Below are 24,430 nucleotides of genomic sequence, written 5' to 3' on the forward strand. Positions count from 1 at the left end.
ATATAAGAGTCAATTCATCAGTGCCATCAATTTTATAAATATTAGCACTTACCAACAAAGCCCCCAAATGAATGAAGCAAAGACAGGTGCAATAGAAGAGAGAAACAGACAACATGGCATTATTAATTGAATATTTCAGTACTTCAGGTTCAATATAGAATAGATTTACGAGACATGAGATGAGCAAGGAATTGGAAAAAGTGAACAACACCAGAAATAAGCTTTACTGAAGATATCTGCATATCACTTCAGTTAGTAGTAACAGAACAAACAATATTTTGAAATGCACATGAAACATTATCCAGTTTATACCATATTCTTGCAATAAATAGATGTCAAAAACTTAAAAGGTTTGAAACCTTACAAGTATATTCTCTGATCAGAATGGAATGAAATGTTTAAATTAGGAATGAGTACTTGATATCTGAAAAACACAAATATGTGGAAATAAACACACATTCTTAAATAACCAGTGGGTCAAGAATATATCACAAATAAAATTATAACAACTTTGAATGAAAGAAATCACAACATACCAAAAATGCATAGAATGAGTAGGGCTCACCAGCAAATGGAGAGCTGTAAATATCCGTTAAAAAAAAAAAAAAGATTTCAGTTGCCAGTAACATAAATTTGTACCATCAAAAAGCAGCAGAAGAAGAGCAAATAAAATCCAAAGTACAAAGTAGGAAGGTAATAATCAAGATGAAGAATTGGAATAAATAAAATAAACAACAGAAAAACAACAGGGAAAATCAAAGAAAGCCAAAGTTTATTTTTTGAAAGAAAAATTAAAAAGACAAATCTATTTAGATTGATCAAAAAAAGAGGGAGAAGAGTTAATTATTGTTAAGAATGGAAGATGGAACATCACTAGCAAAGACTGAATTACATATATTCACACAGGTATATGAATACCATTCATAACTGTATGCCATAAATCAGGTATCTTAGGTAAACAGATAGCTCCCATTGGGTAATAATTACCAAAACTGACTCAAGAAAAATAAGAAAATCCTAATCAACCTATAACACATAGAAAATCAAATTAGTAATATCAAAACCTCCTAGAAAGAAAATAAGGCCCATATGTATTTACTTATTCATTCTACTAAACATTCAAAAAATTATAGTCAGTACTACCAAAACATTGTCAAAAAGATAAAGCAATGAGGAGCAAATTCCAAAATGTCTCTTGAGGCCAGTACTATCCTGATAGAGAAATCAAAGTGATCACAAGAATATTGCAAAATAATATTCCTTATGTGCATGACCAAGAAAATATTCAACAAAATACTTTCTTGATCAAGAAAAAAATATCAAGTCAAAACTCAGCCACATATAAAAAGAAGTATGTATCTTATGTAAGTGATATTTTTCCCAGAATTTCAAAGTTGTTTTAACATCCAAACATCAATATGGCATACCATAATAATTAAACAATGAATGAAAACTCTGTGGTCATCTCAACAGATGCAGAAAAATATTTGAGAAATCCAACACTTATTATTAATTAAAATATCCAACAAATTAGGAATGGAAAATACTTTCTTCAAGTTGCTTGAGGGCATATAGGACTTTTCAAAGTTATTATCATACATAATGTTGAAAATATGTGTTTGCTTATTAAAATAAGCTAGTCTCAAAATTAGAAAAAAAAATCATGTTATGTTTGCCATCTCTAATAAGAATCATACCAAAAGTTCTAAGTAAGGCAATCATGCTAGAAAAACAAACAACATTCAGTTTATATAAGAGAAAAATAAAAACAAATTTTTAATTATGTGATCTTACATAGAGAAGTGTATGAATAAATTCGCTGAAAAAAATCTCTCAAAACTACAACTGTGGAATATCTAAACTTTAGGAATCAGTATTAATAAAGAAAAATAAACTATGTTGCTTGAAACTAGAAGTAAACATTCTGAAATTAATTTAAAAAATAATCCATCTAAATAATTTCAAGCATTAAAATACATAAGTAAAACAAAAGAAGTGAAAACCATATACACTGAAAACAACAAAACATTGTTGAAAGAGTTTAAAGAACAGCGAAAGAAATAGACATCCCATGTTCATAGATTAGAAGACACAATACTGTTAAAATGATGATAATCTCCATATTGATCAACAGATGCAACATGATCCCTATTAAATCCCAGCTGGTTTCTTTGCAGGAATAGGCAAACTGTCCCTAAAATATACATAAAATTGCAAAGAGCTCAAAACAATCTTGGAAAAGATACAAGTAAAAGATTCATAGTTCTCAATTTCAGAATTTTGATAAAGTTGCAGTAATCAGTGTAGCAACAACTAGCATGAGATTATACATACAGCGGAGAATGGAGAAAACAGAACTCTATCCTTACTTGTGTGGTCAGTAGATTTTACACAATGGTGAAAAATAATTTGGTGGAGAAAGAATGGTCCCTTCAGTCATTGGTGCTGGAAAACTGGACATTCACATGTAGAAAATGAAGATGGACCCTTATGTCATAATACACATAAATATGCACAAAAATTAACTCAAATGGATTTTAAAAAATAAGCTTAAGGACTTATTATACACTGAAAAGACAACTCAGAGAAAATATTTGTAAGTTATATATCTAATAAGGGATTATATCCAATACTGGTTATAACTCAACAATACAAAGCCCAAATGGTCTAATTTTAAATTATGCAAATAATTTGCAAGCCATTTCTCAAAGAAGATAAGCAAATGGACAAAAAGCACCTGAAACAAGGCTTAAAATTCAAATCAAAACCTCAAAGAGATTTCACTTCACACCCATTTGGAGTGCTTATATAAAGAGGTAGGCAAAAAAGAAGGTTTGTAAGGAATATGGAAATATTAGAATCCTCATATATTGCTGGTGGGCGTGTAAAATGGCACAGTCATTTTGAAAACTTGTTTAGCATTTTTTCAAAATATTAAACATAGTAGAGTTACATTATGATCCAGATATTTCACTCCTAAGTACAAACTCAAGAAAAATAAAAGTACACATAACAAAAAATTATGCATGCAAATGTTTTCAGCTTAATTTTTCATAATAACCAAAAGTAGGGAAAATACATATGCTCATCAACCCATGAAATATATAACCCTAACATAATATATCGATACAACTGGGTAGTATTCAGTGAAAACAAAAGAAGTACTGATACATACTACAACATGGATGGACCTTGAAAACATCATGCTAATTGAAATAAGCAAGTCACAAAACACCACATACTCTATGATTCTATTTAGATAAGTCTTCATGGGCAAACTTATAGAAACAGAAAGCAGATTAGGACTAGTCTAAGACTGAAGGCAGGTGGCAAAACGTGCACTTACTTATGTTGGGGACAGGGTTTCTTTTGGAGGGGATGAAAATGTTCTATAATTAGATTGTAGTGATGGTTGCAAACTTTGTCAATATACTGAAATCATTGAAGTGTGCAGTTTAAAAAATATGAACTGCATGCTATGAATATCATATCTCAATAAAGAGCAAAGGAGACTCACAATCATTTGTGGCCTAATTGTAGAACCTGTATTCCATCAAATTTGCTAAATTGTATTGGTTAGAAACAGGTCACTAGGTCCTGGCTACACTAAATGCCAGGAGGTTATATAAGGTCAGAATTCCAGGAGGTAGGGAACACTGCAATCATCTTAGAAATCTGCCATTACAAAAAGCTTTCCCTTTGATGTCAGAAAAAGTTAATAATGATCACTATCACTATTTCTACTGGAGGTTTTACCATTCACAAATAAAGCTTGGCATCAAAATCATATAAGCACAGAGGAGATAGAACACATCTCTTGTTTGTTGCAAATGAGATGAATGTACACATAGAAAACACATAAGCATCTTGAATCCAGTATTATAAGAAAACAAAAAAAAAACCTTCTAAATATAAATTCAGTGTGAAGGAATCCATTGCATTCTTACAAAAGAGTGAGTTTGAAAATGAAATTTAAACATGCAATTTAAAAATACATTTTTACATATGATTTGAAGTAGGTAAGAATCTATGTGAATGAGATTATTGGAAAATACCATGAACAAAAATATAAAACTTTATTAAGAAACTTTTAAGAAGGCACAAATAAATGGAAAATATTCCTTGTTCGTAATTCAATAATTAAAAGAGGCCATGTTTTCACCCCTTTGGCTATCAATCCCTTTCTTTCTCCTGATATAGAACACATAGCTCTATCAGATATCAATGTTTATGTTAGTCATTGTCATTAAGATAGCTTGGTACTGGTGCAAAAGTCCACAAATGGACCAAAGGAACAAAACAGAATGCCCAGAATGTGACCTGGGTGTATAAAGGCAGCTACTTGCTGACATTACGACATCTCTGGCATTTTAGATCAGTAGGAAAAAATACACTTTTTAATCAATACTTGTAAAACAATTGGATATCCTCACAGATGGAAGGAAAGAAGGAAAGAAGGAAGGGCAGAGAAGGAAATTAAAGTATTACCTCAAGAAATAGGCAAAAATTATTTGCAGGTGGATTCAAGAACTTCACTCAAAATTTAAGATTATTAGGATTTTAAATTATAGGAGAAATTCTTCATTATCTCAAGATGAGAAAGAATTTATTGATTAAAAAGATATAGCATCAATGAGAAATTACATAATATTAAAAACTACTCATCAAAAATAAAGGAAGCAAAAAAAAAGCAATGTAATGTATGAAATAGGATAATTTGTTCGTGACTTATACAACTGATATAGCACATACACAAAATAAGAAAAAGAAACAAAATATGAATTGAAATATACAAAAGATGCCCACTGGCACTTCCCAAAAGCAGGAATCCAGATGATTAACAAGATGAAAAATTGCTTAGTCTCATTAATCAGTGGGAAAATGCAAATTAAAACCTGAATAAAATACCATTAAACCACACAGTAAGATACCACCAAAATGCCACATGCACATACACACACACAATCTTAGAATACCATGAACTGCATAAAAGAAGCCGGGCTGAAAATAATACATATAAACACGTACATATTCCAATTATATGATGTACAAAAGGAAGCCATTTATATATATATATATATATATATGTGTGTGTGTGTATGTGTGTGTGTGTGTGTGTATATATATATATGTAAGGGGTGCATACATAGTTGAAAAAAGATTCTAAAAGAGAATCAAGACAAACATCACTTAATTCAGGAGAATGGGGTTATGCTCATGGAGAAGCACAAGGGGAAATATGGTAGCAATGCTCCATTTTTATTTATTTCTCTGTTCAAGAAATAAATATAGAAATTTGTTTTATAAATATGTATTAAACTACGTGAGCTTTATTTTTTTGCATGCATGTTATATTATATTATAAAAGAAACAAAATCACTTCAAAAAATAAAACTCCATCTTTCTGGAGAGAGCACAGCATGGAGAGAAGACCAGTGGCCCCAAAAGCTTTTTTTAAAACCATTTTTGGTAACACATTTGTTCATTTTAATATTGCAAGTAACATCTTTCATATACATTAAGTAGGTACTTTTATATGTAGGATTTATTTTATAATTAGTTTTCAATATTACAATCTAGAAAACATCAAATATCCAGCATACTCTATGCTATATAAGAGCCACTCAAAAATGAACTTTTATTATAATTTGGAAGCTAAAAATGATTTGAGCTAAAATAGAGGTCAAGTATGAATTTTATAGTTAAAATAGTTACAGAAAATTAAAAGAATAATAATTCATTACAGATAAAAATTTTATGATATTCAGATTGCAACATCTATAAATAGTTTTATTCTAACATAGCCAAACCTATTCTCTCTAAAATGGGAGACTTGAGTGATTAAGACAGCGACAGTATAGCCTACAAAGTTGAAAATATTTACTACCTGGTCTTGTACAGAAAACATGGGCCAACCCTGCACTTAAATACTTTACATTCCCTCTTCAAGGCATGCTGCCTTCTGCATTCTGAAGCCAGCTGGGGTGGTGGCTCCCTACAAGTCAGCTCTCTGAGGAAGAAGCCCTCAGGAGTTGGACAGCTCCTATGGAAATGAGCCATTATCATCTGCAGCAGGGGCTGTTCTGAGAATATTCTGCAGCCTGCATCTGTCTGTACCACTCTCTACTCACAGTCAGCACGTGAGCTTACAGGGAGCCGAGCCCTCTCTCTGAGAGTTCAGTGAACTTTAATTTCTTCTGTGGGCACTACTTTATGGAGTTGAAACTGAGGGAAGGGCAGAACTTCTAGGTTTGCATTCTCTGCGGCTTATCAGATATGCAATTATAGGGCATTTGTATTAATATTTATGGGGTTTGGTTTCTTTGTCCACAAAAATGGGACTAATAAGACCTGCTTGAGAGAATTTTTATGAGAATTAGGATTACTATATGCAAAATTTCTGCAAATAATAGGCATTCAATTAAAATAAGCTATTAGTATTCATAAGTACCAAGTCAGATTGTATCAGGGCAAAGGAAAAATCTTCCAAGTAGCTTCTGTGGTATTACTAGATTTCAGCTCTTAAAGACCTTAGGAGCCAAGAAGTAACACAGGAGTATAATTAATTAATTCAGAAACACAGGGCCAGGAAGTCCCTGGTCAGCTCCTCTATCTTCCTAAGTGATTTTACAACCTCATATCCTTACTGGTCTGAATTCAGTTTTATAGAGACCCTCATAAGTATTAGGCACCTGTTACTCAAATACCTGGATTCACTTACAGTTTCAGAGGATCCTCATTTTTTTTTTCAGGACACTAAGGTCTAGAGCCACGGCCTCAGCAAATTACCAAGAAAATTAAAGATCTTATTTTAAAAAATCACTGTGAAAAGGATTCCTCAGGCAGTCGTTCACCTGTTAAGACCATTCAAGAAGAAAGACAATTTCAACAGGAGGTGTGAAAGAACAGGAGAGTCCTTGGTATTACCTATTTATTCATAATAAAATTCTTGATTATTAGGATAAAACAGGAATATCTCAGAGTTAGAATTACTATAATTAAGGTGAAACTGAATTCAGTGTGCTCTCAATTTAACTAGGTATAAAATTAGATTATTAATGTATTGAAACATGACATAGCAAATTAGCCCTATTGCTAATTCTTGGTGTCTTACATTAGGAGCCCTGTTTGCAAAGAGTAGAAGTAAGTGAGGAAATCATTTTAACATTATGTCAAATAAACTAGGACATCATGTAGGGAAAATGTAATGGTCCTCATTCCTGTGGAAGTGGTGGTGAGAGAGGTGGTGAATTTGAAGAGCTGGAAGAACCTTGCATTTCCTCCTCACCCATGTGGTTAAGCGTCTCCCATAGAATTACATTGGGGTCTGGCTGGCCTGTGCTAGGCACCTAGGAACCGAGTCTGGGGGCAAAGTCTGTGGAGATGTTTCTACATCTGCTTTTCCTTGGAGAAACTTAGAAGACACACAGGCTCTCATTGAACTTCACTAATCTCCATGAAGAGCTGATGGGCTTTACAGAACCTTCAAAGGTCTGTATCAGTGTCCATGCTGTTTGTCTCTGCATTATCCTATGCTCTCAGACTCTCCTCCTCCACTTCCCTGGTACACACTCACCTTCACTCTTATTGTAAATCATGATTTTATTTGATAGCTGCATCTCTTAACTCACAGTTGGATATCTTGAATTCAAGCTTGTTTTGTCTTGTTTCCGTTCTCTGTATAATCTGTACCCACCAGTGTCTATACACTGGCTATTTCTGAGTGAAGACAATAGAAGGTGTTTATGGAACTTTCCTTCTATGTTATTTAGCATCATGTCACACACCAAGAGACTAATCAAAAAGTTTTCTGTCCAGAAGGATGTGTCTGTGCTCCATTTGATACTCCACATTTTGGAGAGAAGGATGGAGAATCTTCTCCTTGTCCAAGTGACACAGAGTGCCTGCCTCTTCTCCTGCTGTTCCTCTGAGCTTGTAGAGACTAGATGGCTTTTAACTCACTGGGGAGATCTTCTGTACCAGAAATACCCATCCAACTCACAGGAGCAGTTCAGAGCTAGGACTTGGTTGTATAACCTTGATCAAGTTACCTAACCCACCCTAGTTTTGGCATGCTAATTTGTAAAACAATCCTCCTATTGGTGATTTCATGGTATGTTTTCCTGGCTCAGTCCAGACATGTTAGACCTCTCTTGTTGAGGAGGCCAACTTCTCTTCCTAGTGCTGATGGACCCATTTAGCCCTGGTCATATGCTTTATCTTGTCTGAAGTTTAAGTCAAACACCCCAAATAAAGTGAAATGGAGAAAGAGGTGTGTCATGTCTGCCTCTTCAGAGGTGGCTCTCACCTTACCATTCCCAAAAATCCCAAAGGCAGAATGTCTGGAGGGGAACATGGTATATGTTTGGGAGGGGAAGGAGGATAAGTGTTAGTAGCATAATTAAATATTTTTAAAATATTACTCCATTATATATTTTTTAATTTAATAATCACAGTAAAGCAATGAGATAAGTATTATCTTCTTTTCATAAAGAAACTGAAGCCCAAGGAGAAAATGTCTCTTATCCAGCTGACACAGTAATTAACCTCAGTTTTGTCTGACTACAATAACCTTTCTTCTTCCACTCCATGTCACCATCTCACACCACTGAAAATATTCAAGCAGAGGCCAAACACCCCTTATATGGCTTTTATTTAGGTGATTGAACCATGAGTTAGAAATTTGGAATTGCTGACCTCTGAAACCTTCCTAGGGCTCAAATTTAATGATTCTATACTTCTGCTTCTCTGTTATGTGGGTTTGCAGATCCTGGCAACCCTTTTTTCTTTTCCATCTCCCTTCAAAGATTGTCTGAAAAGCATTCAATAAGTGAATTGAACCCCCTTTAAAACTCTCTGAAGGACCCTACAATTGCATCATAGCAGTCACAAAACAGCCCTAAGAGGAGTTTTTCTCCATAATTCACTCAGTGTGCTGGAGCTGGACAAGAGATACATAATTTATACAGGCAATTACACATCAATTGGTTATTAAAAGTGCCCTCATTGAGATGTACTGTATTGAGGACACAGAGATAAATCTGGTTCCCCAGGTAACCGCTCTAGCTCAGACAGAAGGCAGATTTTCTGATTTTGGATCAGCCTAACTTCTTTTGACCCTGCTTTTCTCTTTGCCTATAGTGCAGTACTCTGCCCACGCATGGGTGGGTAAAGACAGGAGCAGTCCTGAGAAAACTCCAATGTGACTTCCAGCCCTTTACTTTTCTTGAGCTCTTTCCTCCTGGGGAAAACAATTGTTTTCCTAATCAATTAAACATTCATAAAAGAACTCATTCATTCATCAGTCCTTCCACTTAAATAATAAGTATTGATCCTAATTAGCATGCTAGATGCTAGAGGTGACGTAAAAATGAAGACGATGCTGTCTGTCCCTCTGAAGAACAGTTTAGTGAGGAAAAACACAGGCAAACAAACAATTGCAAATATTTTGAAAAGTACAGAAATGGTGAGAAATACCATTGAAAATGTGGCAGAGTCATTTGTTCTCTCCAGGGCAGCTGGGAAGGGCTTCACATAAGAGATTAGAGTTGAGCACAGATCTATGACAATAATGTGAGTTCTCCAGCTAAAGTGTAAAAAGGCATTCTGCACAGAGGGATAGAATGTGCACAGACACACAGTTTCCATCTGATTAAGGACATAACGTCCATCTGGAGGAAACAGATCTACGGGACACTCTGGTGCTTTAACAGCTCTAGTTAACAATGGGTAGAGAACAAGTGAATGACTATTGTTAATGAACAGGATTGGCCATATGGAAATCTTTGGGCGATATTGTTGTTGTTTTGTTTTATTTTGTTTTTAATTGTTACATAATAATTGTACACACTGTGATGTTTTTATCCATGTGTACACTGTGTAACAATCAAATCAGGGTGTTTAGCATATACAGTACCTCAAACAGCTATCATTTCTTTTTGGTGAGAATATACCCACTATTTTCTTCTAGTATTTTTAAAATGTATTTTGAAATTGTTTTGTTTCATTTACATAAATTTGATTCCAGAGCTGGATCTATGAATCTGCATTTAAAGAGCTCTCTGGGTGATTCTTTTGAAAAAGGGACTCAAACAACACCCAGGAAAAACTGGGTTAGAGTGAGGCTCTTCCCTTCCTGAGTTCTCTTTTTATGCCTGGACTGGATCCTTGAGGCCTCATTTAGTCATCAACTCCCTAGCAGTTTGCTTAATGTCATGTAGTCAGTTGTATCCCCAGAAGAGCCTATGTTTTTCCAGTTGTGTTTAAGATTTGGGAAGATGCCCAGATAAACTGACAGTCCTTTGGCACCAGCTCCCACTGAGATTCTCTAGAAATATGGCATCAGTAAGTCCAGAGAATAGGCATTGCAGAGGTGCAGAACAGCAGTCTCCCTCTTTACTTTGTAAACTGAACCCAGAATCCCCATGAAGGGGCCAGATATGAGGCTGATGGGCTGAATGACTTGAGATGAGATCTACCCTTTGTAGATCAGTGCATGAAAAGTTCAGCAAAATGATGAAGAGTGTTCAATAAGCAACCCGTGAACAAAACACATTCAACATTGCTATGTGATACACACACAAAAAAGCTATGGAGATATAGGTAGCTTCTATAATCTAGTTGAAGGAAGGGATTCCATACACGATGCAAATAATTATCATAATCAAATAATTTTTACTTGTTTCTGATAAGATAGGTTAATGGCCCGAAAAGTAATTCTTAGTGATAATATCATTTCCTAAGTATTCAGAAAAAAGAAACTGTCAGGAAATCACAAAAGAAATAATACTTATCCCCTAGGAGCTGTTGCTATGAAAATACATTACTTTACAGCTTGTTCACCCCTTGGTTTTATCGCTTATCAAAGTAAAAAGAGAGGAATTAACATTTGTTGAATGCTTATTTTGAGACAAACAGCAATCTTAGATGTTTGTTGCATATATTATTTTGTTTTAGTTTTTCAAAGACCCAGTGAAGCTAGTATTATTATGATGATTCATTAATGATGTAGAAACTTGAGTTTCTGGGGATATGTGCTCCTTTCCCAGGGGTACCACCCAGCTAATCAGGCAAAGAGCTGGAATTGCCCAGCCTGGCTGTTTCCCTGGTGTTCTATTGTGGCTGTTAGTCTCCTTGGACAGTTTCATCCAGAACAGTTAATCTAGGTAAATAGAGGGACTTGAAGAATCCCTAAAATTCCGTCTGTCCACTCTGCGATGACAGTAAGATGTGGAAAAAGAGAAGGAGTTCTCAATATGAATAACCCATTCCCTCATCATTTTAATAATAAATAATTGCATTCCCCACAACTATTACAGAGGTGTGGGTGACAAGACTGAAGAAAATATTTTAAAATCCCCTGTCTTCATGGAGTTTTCAATCTATATTGAGGAGACCAACAGAATATTGTAAATACCATAAATAAGTAAATGCTATAATATGTTAGAAGCTCAAAGTGCTACAGAAAAGACAGTGACATCAAAGCCAATCACAACTCTCAATCAGCTTTGGATACCAGAATAGCCACATCAGCCTGATTTAATTCCAAGAGCAAGAAATGACATCTCCATTAACCTGTTACTTTCATTCCCAAATATATTTTTCTACTTAGAAATAGTAGATGTAGCTCACAGATTTCTAATTATCTTTATGAATCTCAGATCTGGAAATCATTTGCCCAAAGGTTTCCTTTTCCTCTACCCAATTAGTCATCAAAACTTAGGTGAAAGAGAATCATAGATGGAAACACGAAAAACCAAATTATAAGAATAAAAAAAAACTAAGAAAATGTGAAAATACAGGAGTAGGTGTGGCTCAAATTCCTTCACACACTCACACACATACACACACACACAAAAAAAAAACCTCTACCCACTATTACTTCCTTGAACAACATGGGAAAATGAATAAGCTCTTACCCCATGTGCAAAAGATGGAAGGAGCCTATCATATCAGCACACACTCACCAATCCACGACATACATATAAGGTTGTTCATTTTCCAGAAATAGTTGCCCCAGTAACATCTGGAATTACAAAATCCCCACCCTTGAAAGCAAAGTTATTTTAGTTACAGCATTATCACCAAAACACAGGAACAGGCTTAAAATTTCCCCCAACCCCCTCAGATAGGTTTTGCATAGTGTGTCTTTGTGGAGGTACAGACCAGCAGTAACCCTCTTGGTAGAGAGAGAGACTCAGAAAAAGGATCAAGAAGAGAAAATGAATCTGCTGAGCCTTCTGAACCCAGGTTTTTTTCACAGGAGCCAGGGGTAAAAAGAAAAAAAAAAAAAGATGAGATGTGTTTCTTTGTCAGGTCAGGAAAGAATTTGCTCCTTCATTTACCCCAGTACCTGGAGAACGCTGAGCCTCACCCCTTCCCGAAACGGCTCATATCTCTAGAGTATTTCTTTAAGGATACACAAGGAATAGAGAATGAGATCTCAAAGACTACACTCTGTCTGAAAGGTGAGAAAGAAGCTGATTTTTTCTTCCCTCTGAAAGTCTCCTGTGGTTGTGATGGAACCCGATTAACAGGAGAAGGTAGATCAGAATAATTCAGTCCTCTCTTTCTTTCCCTGTGGCCATCCTCCTAAGACTGTTTGTCGCTAGGTGTTTTTGAAGAGCAGGCTCCCCTTGGACTCAGATTCCTTTCATCCCTGCCCTTGCTAGGCTGGGTATGCTAAATGAATTGGGGAGATGACAGGCACACGTCACAGGTGCTGTTAATGCAGAAGTTGCAAGGCACCTGCAGAGCTGGGCAGCAGGATTCACCACGGTCTCTATATCTCAGAACCATGGCTCTCTTTCTCATGATGCTTTTCACTTCAGCAATATTGATGGCGCTTAATACAGCCATATTTTTAAAAAAGAGGGAAAAATGCTTTCTACATCTGAAATTGCTAGCCATTTCCTTTCCTGTCCTCCATGACTTTCATATTTTTCTCAGAGATCCTCTTCTTAATAGACCTGCCAGCCCACCTGACCCTGATCCTTCTTACACTTTTCTTTTAATCTTGTATATGCATTTCCAATTCACTCCTTCCTGATTTTTAATGAGCCCTAAACAGATGAGCAGCCTACATAAACAAAGGGAGATTGCTAAGAGCAGTAATTCAGGCATCACCATTAAAAGGTAAAGCACACAGAATTTTCTGCACAGAGAGGATGTGCATTATGGTTTAGATATGAACTGTCCCCCAAAAGCTCAATTGTGAGACAATGTAATGAGTTTCAGAGGTGAAATTATTGGGTGATGAAAATCTTGTCTTAAATAGTGCAATATTTTGGATTAACTGGGTTGTAACTGTAGGCAGGTAGGGTGTGGCTGAAGGAAGTGTGTCATTGGGGTCATGCCTTTAGGGATATGTATATATATGTCCTTGGAGAGTGGAATTTTCTTTCAGCTTCCTGGTGCCTTGTCCTGAGCTACTTTCCCACATCATACTCTTATACCATGATGTCCTGCCTTAACTCTGGCCCTGAAGAGTGGACTGAGACTTCTGAAACTATGAGCTCCAAATAAACTTTTCCTCCTCTAAAATTGTTTCTGTTCATTTTTTGTCACAGCAGGAAATATGCTGAGTAAAATAATGTGCATAATGGTTACTCTGTATGTATGTGTAGGGGGCAGAATAATCATAAAAATTAAATGGTTCTCGCAAATGATCACAATCAGAACATAGTTTTCAAACAAAACTTATAATATATCTGGTTTAATGTCAATCATCAGAATTGATGATAACAGATTCCCCTGATACTCTGTTTGGTGAAGTCTTCACTTCATTCTGACTGCCCTGCTGGTACTGAAATGTACAAGTAGAAGCTCTGCCTTGTCTTTCTGAAATATACCTCTATCATTCATACCCCCTTTCCCATAGCAGTGCACACCTTATCTGTGCCATTACACTTTCTGCCACCCACAGTGCCCAAGAGGCTGGCCTACAGTCTCTAGCATCATTGCTATTCTATGAGGCTTCTCAGCCCAAGTACTCCTAATTGCTCATTCTCGCTTCTGAGCCATGGGACCCTACTGTTGTAGGAAAAGGAAAAAGAAAGAAGAGCCCAAAATATTCAAAATAAGCTTATTCACCTTCATCCTTTCCTGTCAAAGGCTACCTCTAACTCCAAATATGCTTGGGTAAATAAAAGCTATAGCCAGAGGTTTTGCTTTTTTGACCTTCATGCCTGAGCACCTAGCAGAAAAACTGCTATTAACTGCTGCCCTTAAATCACTCTGAATGTGGCCTTCTGCTGAAACCCTCACCCCTAAATGTAATTATTTCTCAACATCTTAAAATTTCTTCTGACCATCACTGTCTTCTCTTACTCCTTTCCCCTTGAGAGCTGCATTTCTTGTAGGAAAAACAACCCTATATTTGGGGGTTCAGAGGTTCTGTATATGACAGCACAGAGTTAAATCAGGGATGACAGCACCTTGAGCAAAAGCATTAAAAAAGCCCCATAAATTTCCAGGAAAAATACATGGAATATATTGCTATGTAAGACCCACTGTAGCTCAGGAAAGCCAATTCTTGTACCCTATATGTACACAGCATTTTGTACAAAGTGTTCCCTATGAATTACCCCTGCTTAATTATTCCATCTTGTACAGGCATAGTTATTTTTCATTATACAGATGAAGAAAACTGAGACTTGGAAAGGTTGAATGATGTGCTTATGATTCCATCTTGATAGATGGGACTGGCTTCACATTTTGCAGGGTGGCCTGGAAATTAAAATTTCAAGGTCTCTGGTTACAAATGAAAAGAAAACAAAAACAAAGAACAAACTAAAATTTTCAAGATGACAACAGCCAACATTGAACCAAGCATGGAACCCTGAGCACAGAGCCCATGTTGTACTTGTGGAGCTGACCTTGCTGACAGATGGAAATGGAGCCTGGGTGCAATTCATATGTGTGAAGTTCAAGTTCACTTTTCTATGACCCTCTGGCTGGGTTAGGATTCCATTCCCTGACCTTCCTGCAAAATTGCATGTACACTGCTTAACCACAATGCACCTTAGTTTCCCCTACTATAAACCAAGATATTAGAGCAAATAATCACTGTGGTTTCTTCAAAGTTTTATGATCTTTTCTTCTTAGATCCTTGAACTCTGGTGGACAATGATTCTGAGAACAAAATGGGAAAAAAATCTGGATCAATTTCACCATATTTTCAAATGTCAATGTATCAAATGTCAATGAAAAATTCCATTCTTTCAAAAATCCCTTATCTTATACCCAGCTCTCCCTTTTACCCAAATTTAATCTGTTATTTATGTCTGATCATTTGAAAAGGTGGGGTAAGAATGGAAAAAAAAATTTAAAGGGAGAAAGGAAGGAAGGAAAAGAAAGAAGGAAGGAAGGAAGGAAGGAAGGAAGGAAGGAAGGAAGGAAGGAAGGAAGGAATCCCTACCAGGCCCTTGCTGTGCAGATGGCTGCAGATCTCCACTTCTAGTCTATTATCAGCAGACTTCACTCTGGGGATGTTACACTCTGCAATTTGTATGGCAAAGGCACATTTTTGAAACCAAACTGGTTATTATTGCAGAGGCTCCTGCCTCAAGCAACCTTCTGAATGTTTTTCTCCCTGAAATCTGAACATATTCATCAAACTGCGTTGCGCTCCTGGACTTGCAATTAATCACAGCTCGTTTCAAGCTTTGTTAATTAATACCAAGGCCAGGGACCCAGTGGAGGCCCTAAATTTAATCTGCAGTGCTTTAAAATTATTATAATCTGTGAGAGGAAGAGCCATTGGATTTTAAGTGATTTTTTTTAATTCCAACAGTGCATTGCCAAGAATTAAAAGAAATAATATGATATTCTTGGTGAGGGAGATACCCTGAAGTAGCCTCATTTTGTTGTGGTGAGGTGACATCTGGCCAGCAGAGGGAGCAGAACTGAACTCTGGAAGCACTGTGTTTTCAGAGAGAAACAGACTTAATAATTGAAAGAGGGAGAAAGAAAACCAAATGGATACCATCAGACAGCTTTGGACAATAACAGAATCAATATATGAGAGGGGTTGATTCCCAGTACAGTCTGGTCTGGCAGAACTGGGGAAAAGAAGAAACATTATACATTTCTATTCCTCACCTTTAAGGTGCTAAAAGGGGAGAATTCCTGAGCATGATCTCCACACAGAATGAGAGAAGGCATTGTTAAAGACAAAATGACTTCAGAGGAATAAGAAAATGGTTCATCCGAAATCACTCCCGTGCTTAGTGGTGAATCTCTCTGGACTGAAACTGCTATTGGCTTTCATGGTTTGTTTTCTGGGATTGTACTTCTCTCTAAACTGAAGCAAGGTAGGCACCTCTCTCTGTCTGATGATTATTTATTTTTCACATCTCAAACACTTACAGCATCACTACACAGCCATAATTTATATATACGTTGCTTCCTACCAGCACCTCACCTGTTAGCTCAATTGTTGAAAACTTTTGATTTTAAAACGAACCACAGGAGGATAAATGGTCTCAGGTTATTAATAGAACACAGAAATATTCCAGAGAAATAGAATAATGTGTGCATAAATAAATGTGGAAGTATAAAGATTTCTGAAGGGATGATTTTCTAAAGTGTTGAGTGTGGTATACACAGTTCTATAACTCCTGTCCTCCCTGGAATCTGAAGTCCTGTTTTCCTACACCACCTGAGCCATTCCAAACTTCTTTTGTCCCCAGACACCTTGTTGGGTGTGCCCCTGGGGCTTCACACATGATAGTTGAGACTTTGTACTTTAAGACCCACGCAAGAGTCACCTCTACTCTGAAGGTTTTCAGCTTTCTGTGAGTGTTCTTACTCAATGATTGTGAATATTTTTTGTGCTTATATATCTGTGACCTTACCACACTGCTTTATAAATAATGTGTATATATTTTTCATGATAATACATGCGTAGCTACTTTGCAGCCATATTTCACATGATGATTGGGACAAGTTCTGAGATTAGGCAATTCCATCATTTTGTGAGCATCATAGTGTGCTCTCACACACACCTAGTAGTAAAAGTCAATCACTCCCATGTGGTCTCTTGACACAATCAAGGGATGAATTAAATATGACATGTATGAGGCTGCTGCTGGCATTAAATGCCATACAGTTTTACAGTAATTTATTTTTTTATAAATAGGAGTATACTCTAAAGTAACAATTAAAAGTATAGCATAGTAAATGCATAAGCCAGTAAAGTAGTTGTTTATCATTTTCAAGTATTATGTAAAGTATATAATTGCATGCACTATACTTTTATACCCATGGGGTGCAGTTGTTTCCCCCAGCCTCACCACAAACATGTGAGAGATGCATTGTGCTACTATGTTGCAATGGCTAAAATGTCACTAGGTGGTAGAAATCCAATGTAATCTTGTGGGACTATTGTTGTATACAGAATCCATCTCAACTAAACATGATTATGTGGTGCATGACTGTATTAAATTATGATAGATAATAAACAGATAAATAGATACAAACATGCAAGTCTCTACCTCCATACTTTAAGAGGCCCAAGAGTGGTGCTGTTGTCTCTCCATCTTTTATATAGTCAGCTCCGAGGGCAGTGTCGGTGACATGGTATGTTCGTGATACTTATTGCTTGAATGAATCACTTGAACGAATAAGTAGAGGTCACTCTGGGTCTAGTCTTATTTTATAAAAGGGAACTGAAGCACTAGCAGGGCAAATTACTTGTCTAAAGTCACACAATTAATTATCAAACACATTTGGCAGAAGTCCAAGCCACAGAGTACTCATTTCCTTAGGTAGACAACCTCAAACGAATTTTTATCCTTTAGAGCTTCAGAATTTGCATGAAACCACATAGATACAAGTGAGGCAAGAAATAAAGCCGGGACAGAGCATAACGAATTCTTAAGTCAGCTAGGAGTAAACAATACATAGAGCCACCAGTAGACCCCAAAGTCAATCAATATGAGGGGTGCAATACACTGTAAATAATAGCTGGAGGATACACATAGGTTGAAAGCTCCAGGTTATATGGTTCATGAGTCCTATCTCTTCACTGCACTCCCATTTCTTACACTGAAGGAGAGCAATGTACAGATTTAGACAAAAGAAGTCCTAAAGAAAAGTATTAAAGGGAGATATTATTTCCACAAGCAAATGCCCACAGAGATTTCACAGATGGTGAGATGGACCAGCCCATGTGGCCCATGACTATGCACTCTAATCCAATTCATGAAAGCAACATTTGCTGGAGGGCCAAAGGCAGACACTCCTGCTCTATTACAAAATCACAATGTTTCCACGACCTTGAAGGTAATATGAAAAGGAAGATCTGAATGGGAGTCAGGAGAATAAAGATGCATGGAGCATCATTCCAGTGGTAGTCGGCCCTCAGCACCGCCTCAGTGTCAACAATGCAGTGAAGACTAAATGGGGCCCTGGAGGGCTGTCAGGTTGCAAGGGAGCGGCATCTCATGATGTGGCTCTGTGTTGCCACATCTTCCTATTACACAGACAAAGCCAAACACACAGAATGTATGTGTCCTTTTTTCTATTTTTTTAGTAGTCAACAACTATTTCTCTGCATGCAACCAACTCAGAAAGAAACATATTTGCAGGCTGTGAATCACAGAACTGCGACCCTTGCCTGAAATCTACACATCCCTGAAGGAATGCACTTTGCTATTGGGGGTGGGAGAAGAAAATCTCATTTACAAGCAATTTTTTGGGTAGCAGATGCTGTGGAGGATGGAATGGAAAATATGTGCATTTTCCCTTGAGCAATTTAGGATTTTATACAATTTCTTCTTTATCCTGTTCTCAAATAACCTTTGCCTCAAGACAATAGGTCAAACCATAAATACTAGGTTTTTGAGAAGATTTTAATTTAAAATTTCCTTTATTGTAGTCAAATAAGGGAGCTCCCTTGAGGTTTCTGGTGCCTTGGTATATTGCAAGGTGGATATTTCCCATGTGGAGTAAATGGCCAGGGATCAAGACAAGTCTCATAATGCAATCAGCAGCTGGATACTCACTGGGAGAGTCTCTGGTTACTGTTGATGGAAAGTCTTCCCCTATCCTGGCAGGTGCTAAGAGGAGGTGGGGCCAGCAATGGTTCTGGGGCTGAGTAGTGTCTCTTCCTGCCTGTCTAATGGTCTTCAAGCAATGATTCAACTCCTACCAGCCTCTGGACATTCAATTGATCCTGGATCCAGCTCAGTGCCCTCCCCTGGTCTCTTCTGAACTTTCCCATCTTTTATTCTATGTCTCTCTTCCCACCTACTACCCCAGGGACCTTTGTTTATGGTATTGAGGAGATGAAGAAGGAACTCCTTCCTCTCTCAAATGATTCCTGATATTTCCCTCAGAGACATTCACTCAAAGGTAATATTTATGTTTTCCAGGCACACATAATCTTCTTAAGTGCCTGGACATTTGAACACACCAAAGTCCTGTGAACACTGTTCCCTGCATCTGCCTTGTCAAAATCTTCCAGAAGTATATCCATGCCTGATTATATGCTTGAAGCTATCTGTTTCCATGGGAGGCAGGTATAAAGGAAAGAAAAGGATAAATGGAAAATAAAAATATGTATAATCATACTTTTTAAATGTCAATCTGCTACACTACTTCTTATAAGAAAAAAAAAAACAAACAATTTTCCTCTTAAAATAAAATAGACCCACACTTTGGGGCTAGAGCTGCAACAACGGACGCATAGATTCTAATCGGAAACCACAGTTCATCTGTCCCCTGGATCAAAGGTAAAATCCTATGTGCCAATGGACCCTGAGAGCCATCTGAGAGCTCCCCATTCTATTTCCTATCAGGCAACGCCAAGCACTGCACCCATCATGCAAATAAAATAGGTCCCAAGGCTTCCAGAAATAACCTTTACAAATTTCCAAATAAAGCTTTGATTGGGTCTGTCCCGAATGACCAAAAAGAAGACTTGTTCAAAGCAGTGGGATGAAGGAGGTGAGGCGGGGGCAGGAGTGGGGAGAAAGGCTGCTGTAAGCCCAGGTCCAGGCAAAGGGCCTCAACAGGGACAGCTGAGGAGGGCGGCCATTTTCTCATCCTAACTGGCTCCCTCCTGATGTAAAGGCCTTGTACAAATCCCACCTCTCTTCTAAGCTCCTTTATTCCTGCAGCCTCATGCAGTGTCAGGAGAAAAAGCAACTGCTGTGTCAAGAAAGCAGCAAGTCAGAAGGGAAGAGAGCACAGGGCAGCAGGCTTTTGAGGATGTATTAAAGTTTTCAGCAAACGCAGGGATGCAGCATCACTGGTCCAGCCATTCTCAACGCCTCCATCCTCCCCACCTAAAGGGAAGGACAGATATGTGCTAGGTAAAGAGGCCTGAGGGTTCCAACATGCAGCGTGATGGATAAATGAAGGACCCCTACCCCTCATTGTAGTTGTCCTATTGTCCACCAGAGAGTATGACCCTCACAAGGGCATCATCACTCTGGGATGAGGTTTTTGTCTCTATGGATCTCTGTTAAAATGCACATTGCTGAGGGACAGACAGCCATCCAGGAGAGCCGCATACACACACACACACACATGCTCACACATAAACATGCTCACACACTAAACACACACACACACACACACACATATGCACTTACAAGTGTGTTGTGATAAGAAAAAAAAAAAGAAGACAGACATTGCTTTTGCCTTCTAGAAGCCTGAAATCTTACTTAGAAGCAAAGTGCATTTTCATAAGTGATATGTATTTGTATTTATAAAGTACAGTCATTGTACTATCTGATCTTATTCATAGCATGCTAAAAAGAGGTCTGGGTTTAGAATTAAAAGACTAAAGTCTAAATATTCATTTTGCCATTTAGTAATAGCTGGACAAACTTGGATAACTCTCTTAATCTTCCTAAACCTCTTAGAAGAGTCCCTTGCAGAGAGTAAGACTCCATATGTTAGTTACTTTTGTTGTTTAATATTATTACTATAACTGTTTTTTAAACATTATTAATTTTTCTAAATATCTTATGGTCACATTTATAAGCCAATTTTGTTGTGTCTCTTTGTAAATTATTTAGTGTATGTTTCAGGTTTTACTCCCCACCCTTGATCATCTTATTATTATTTTTTTTAAGTAGAAATGGTTCATAGCATGGTTCACACACAGCTGTGCCATTCCTCAGAGAATCCCACCACCTCTTGCTTCTCCTGGCATTTGCTAATTTGCACCACATGGGAATAGCTCCATGACTGGGTTCTGTTTCCAGTCTCTTCCTTCTTGTGATGCATACTCGCTTCAAAGTTATAGTTACTAAATAGAGCTCTATTCAGAATGTCAATCCCCTCCTCAAAATCCTCCCAAACTCCCTTACACCTATAAAAGACATTCTAACCTCTGCAGAGGACTTTTTACTAAATACTTATGTAATCTCCAAGTGGGAGGAGGAGTAGAGGGAAGATCGAGTCTATATTTAGTTTTTCACTTTTAAAAGTTTGAACTTTCATCATTAATACTCTGGAATAAAAGAAGACAATGAAATAACAATGCCCAAGAATATTTCCATTCATTCCTTCAACAGTTGTTTAGGAAGTACTCAACTATGTGACAAATACTGGTGATACAACAATGAGAGTGGGGAAAGGTGTGCTGTCTTTATGGAACTTACTGTGAAAGGGAGACATCAACAGGAAAGTGAATTGCTAAGGGGATAGATAGTAAATGATCACAATCTAAAGTGAGGACTCAGAATCCTTCTGAAGACAGGAGCCCAGGCCCTGCCAATGCATCTAGGCATTGATCTAAGTAGACACAAACAATGGAATGCAATGGTATCTTGTCATCTTTTGTGTTCCTTCATCCTATGGATCAGTTCTAAGGTGCCCAAGTCGAATCTGATTTCCTTAGAACTGTACATTTTTTTGTGTGTGTGTGTGTGTGTGTTGGTGGAAATACATTTCTGAAAATGCAAAAATTAGCTAAACCAGGCTCCCTAAGTCCTTAAGGGAGGGTCCTATGGAGACACCTAATCCCTGACTTTCTTTTTTTTTTTAATTGTCAAAATGGTTTAGATTTATTCAAGCAGAGGCAATACAGTGGGGAAATACCAACCTTCCCATGGTGTGGCTGTGCCCTGGGCCTAGTACTTTTGGAAAACACCTAAAAACACTCTTAATAAAAACATCACAATTAATCCCTGACTTTTTGAGCTAGAAAAATCTCTCTCCCCTTCTCTGGAAATGCCCTGGAGTTTCTGCTTCTAGTTATAGTTTTTTAAATCTGCCCTTCATCCAACTGTTCTAAAACCCCTTCTCAGCCTTCAGAAATGATTTTTATAACATCAAAGATTTTCAGTAATTCCTGCTTGCAAGGAGAATACTAGCAGCACTACACTAGGTTGGGTCTGCAATTAATCCTGTCAACATAAACACTGGATTTATCATAATTTGAGTGTGCAGTAGCTGCATTTTACAAATTCTTTCCCCAGTCTTTTTCCTGGCCCTTCGCCCATTGAATGGGGTCATTAGTCTATACCATTAAACTGTTATCACTGAGTTCTGTGCCTGCATCCCTCCTTGTACCCTGGGCAGGTGAGCTGATATAAAAGCAGCTAGGTTTTCCTGGATATACTCCTCCCTCAGGCCTGGACACAGCATTGCCTTCTTTTACTATTACCCAGTGACTTATTGCAGCATTGCCATGAACTCACTAATTAACTGTGATCAAGTTGCAGGATTTGGGTATTTTTTACCACCTGGAATCTCAAAGTCGTTTCTCATCTTACTGATTGAATATTTATCTTGCTAGGCATTCTACACATATTATCAGTGTTAATACGCAAACTACCCCTACAAATTAACAACTATTACCATATCATAGATGGAGACACTGAGGCTCCATGCAGTCTAATAATTCTTCCAAAGAGTCTCAAGCCAGTTATGTTGAAAAGACTGACATGACATAACCATGATGCCAGGGCTTTTGCTATTGAAGACTGCACATTTCAATGGTAGAAGATGGGATCTTCTCTCAATCTGCCTGGCTTTTGATCCCTTCTCTTCCACTTTCCTGTTGTATGAACTTGCAATTAATAAATGTAATTATTAAATAACCACTGTTACTTGACCACTTCAAATCTTGTTTTCTTTATCTTTAAAACAAAGTTAACAATACTACTTCATAAAATTGACTTAAGAGGTTGTACAAGGTAACCCCAAGTAAAACACTTAGCAGAGTGACTGGAACACAGCAAACAATACATCTTAAGTCTTCATAATGCCATGTTGGGTGTTATTTCTGTCATTCTAATTCTTCAAGTTATATTTTACTAAAAAATGAGACCCCTTTTATGTTAACGTGTCCTGACCCAGCAGGTTTTGCTGAGGATCCAGCAGATCTCACTGAAGATTGGGAGAGCATGGCAACCTACACTGGCCTCAACTGAGCATGCATATGACTCACCCAGACTTTGAAAAAGGCTCAACTAGAAAACTCTGCCCTTACCCTCATATCTTTCCAATTTGCTTATCACTACCTATTGTCGTATTTCTTCAAATCAGATCATATCTAGCTCCTTATTTAAAAAAATTAAAATAGCACAATTGCCTAAAATAAAAATTAATGCAAAATTCCACATCCTGCTATTTACATTTTCAAATTTTATTTCATATTCTCTATTTCATATTCTCAATTCATCTTTCTAGCTTTTTTCTTACTACTATATGCACACATCTATGTACAGATCCATTATTAACTATTTTGTGAATATGTTGGGAACCTTTCTAACCAATCATTTCTTTTTTAATTTTTTTATTAGTGCATTATAGTTATATATAATATTGAGATTCATTTTTACATAATCATACATGCATATAATACAATTTGCTCCATTTTAGTCCCCATTACATTCTCTTTCTCTCTCCTTCTCCCACTCCCTGTTCCTCTTCCTCTACTCTACTGGTCTTCCTTCTATCCATTCATTATTTTGTTAATTGGTTCTTTAAAGATATATATAAAAGTAGAATTAACTGTGACATATTCATATATGTGCATGGCATAATTTGGTCAATTTTATTCTGAAGTTCCTCCTTTTTACCATCCCTCTTCCCTCTTCCTCTGTCCACTTTCTCTACTCCACTGATCATTCAGTCATTTCCTGAAACTACCTTTCTCTGAATGCCCTAAGTCACCTCCCTCCTGTATCTACCTGTCTACATCCACATCCACTTCCTTTAAGGCCTCTTTAAATTTAAGTTCTTCTAAAAGAGTTAGTTCTTCCTACCAAGAGACATTATGTGAAGACCATTATATGCAGAGAATGTGTCCTGAATCTGGGTCCAGACAACAAAGTTACCTTGACTCAGTTGAGTTACCTGGACCAAAGAGCATCACAGACTAGCAAGTACTTAATCTTTTGTTTCTTCCACTGCTTCCAGGTATTTCCAGGTGTATAACTTATATAATGAGCCAGGCTTATATTAG

The sequence above is a fragment of the Marmota monax genome, unplaced genomic scaffold (genome assembly GCF_021218885.2).
Source record: "Marmota monax isolate L192 unplaced genomic scaffold, Marmota_monax_Labrador192_F-V1.1 WCK01_AAM20220418_F8-fsc00062, whole genome shotgun sequence".
Classification (NCBI taxonomy): Eukaryota; Metazoa; Chordata; class Mammalia; order Rodentia; family Sciuridae; genus Marmota; species Marmota monax.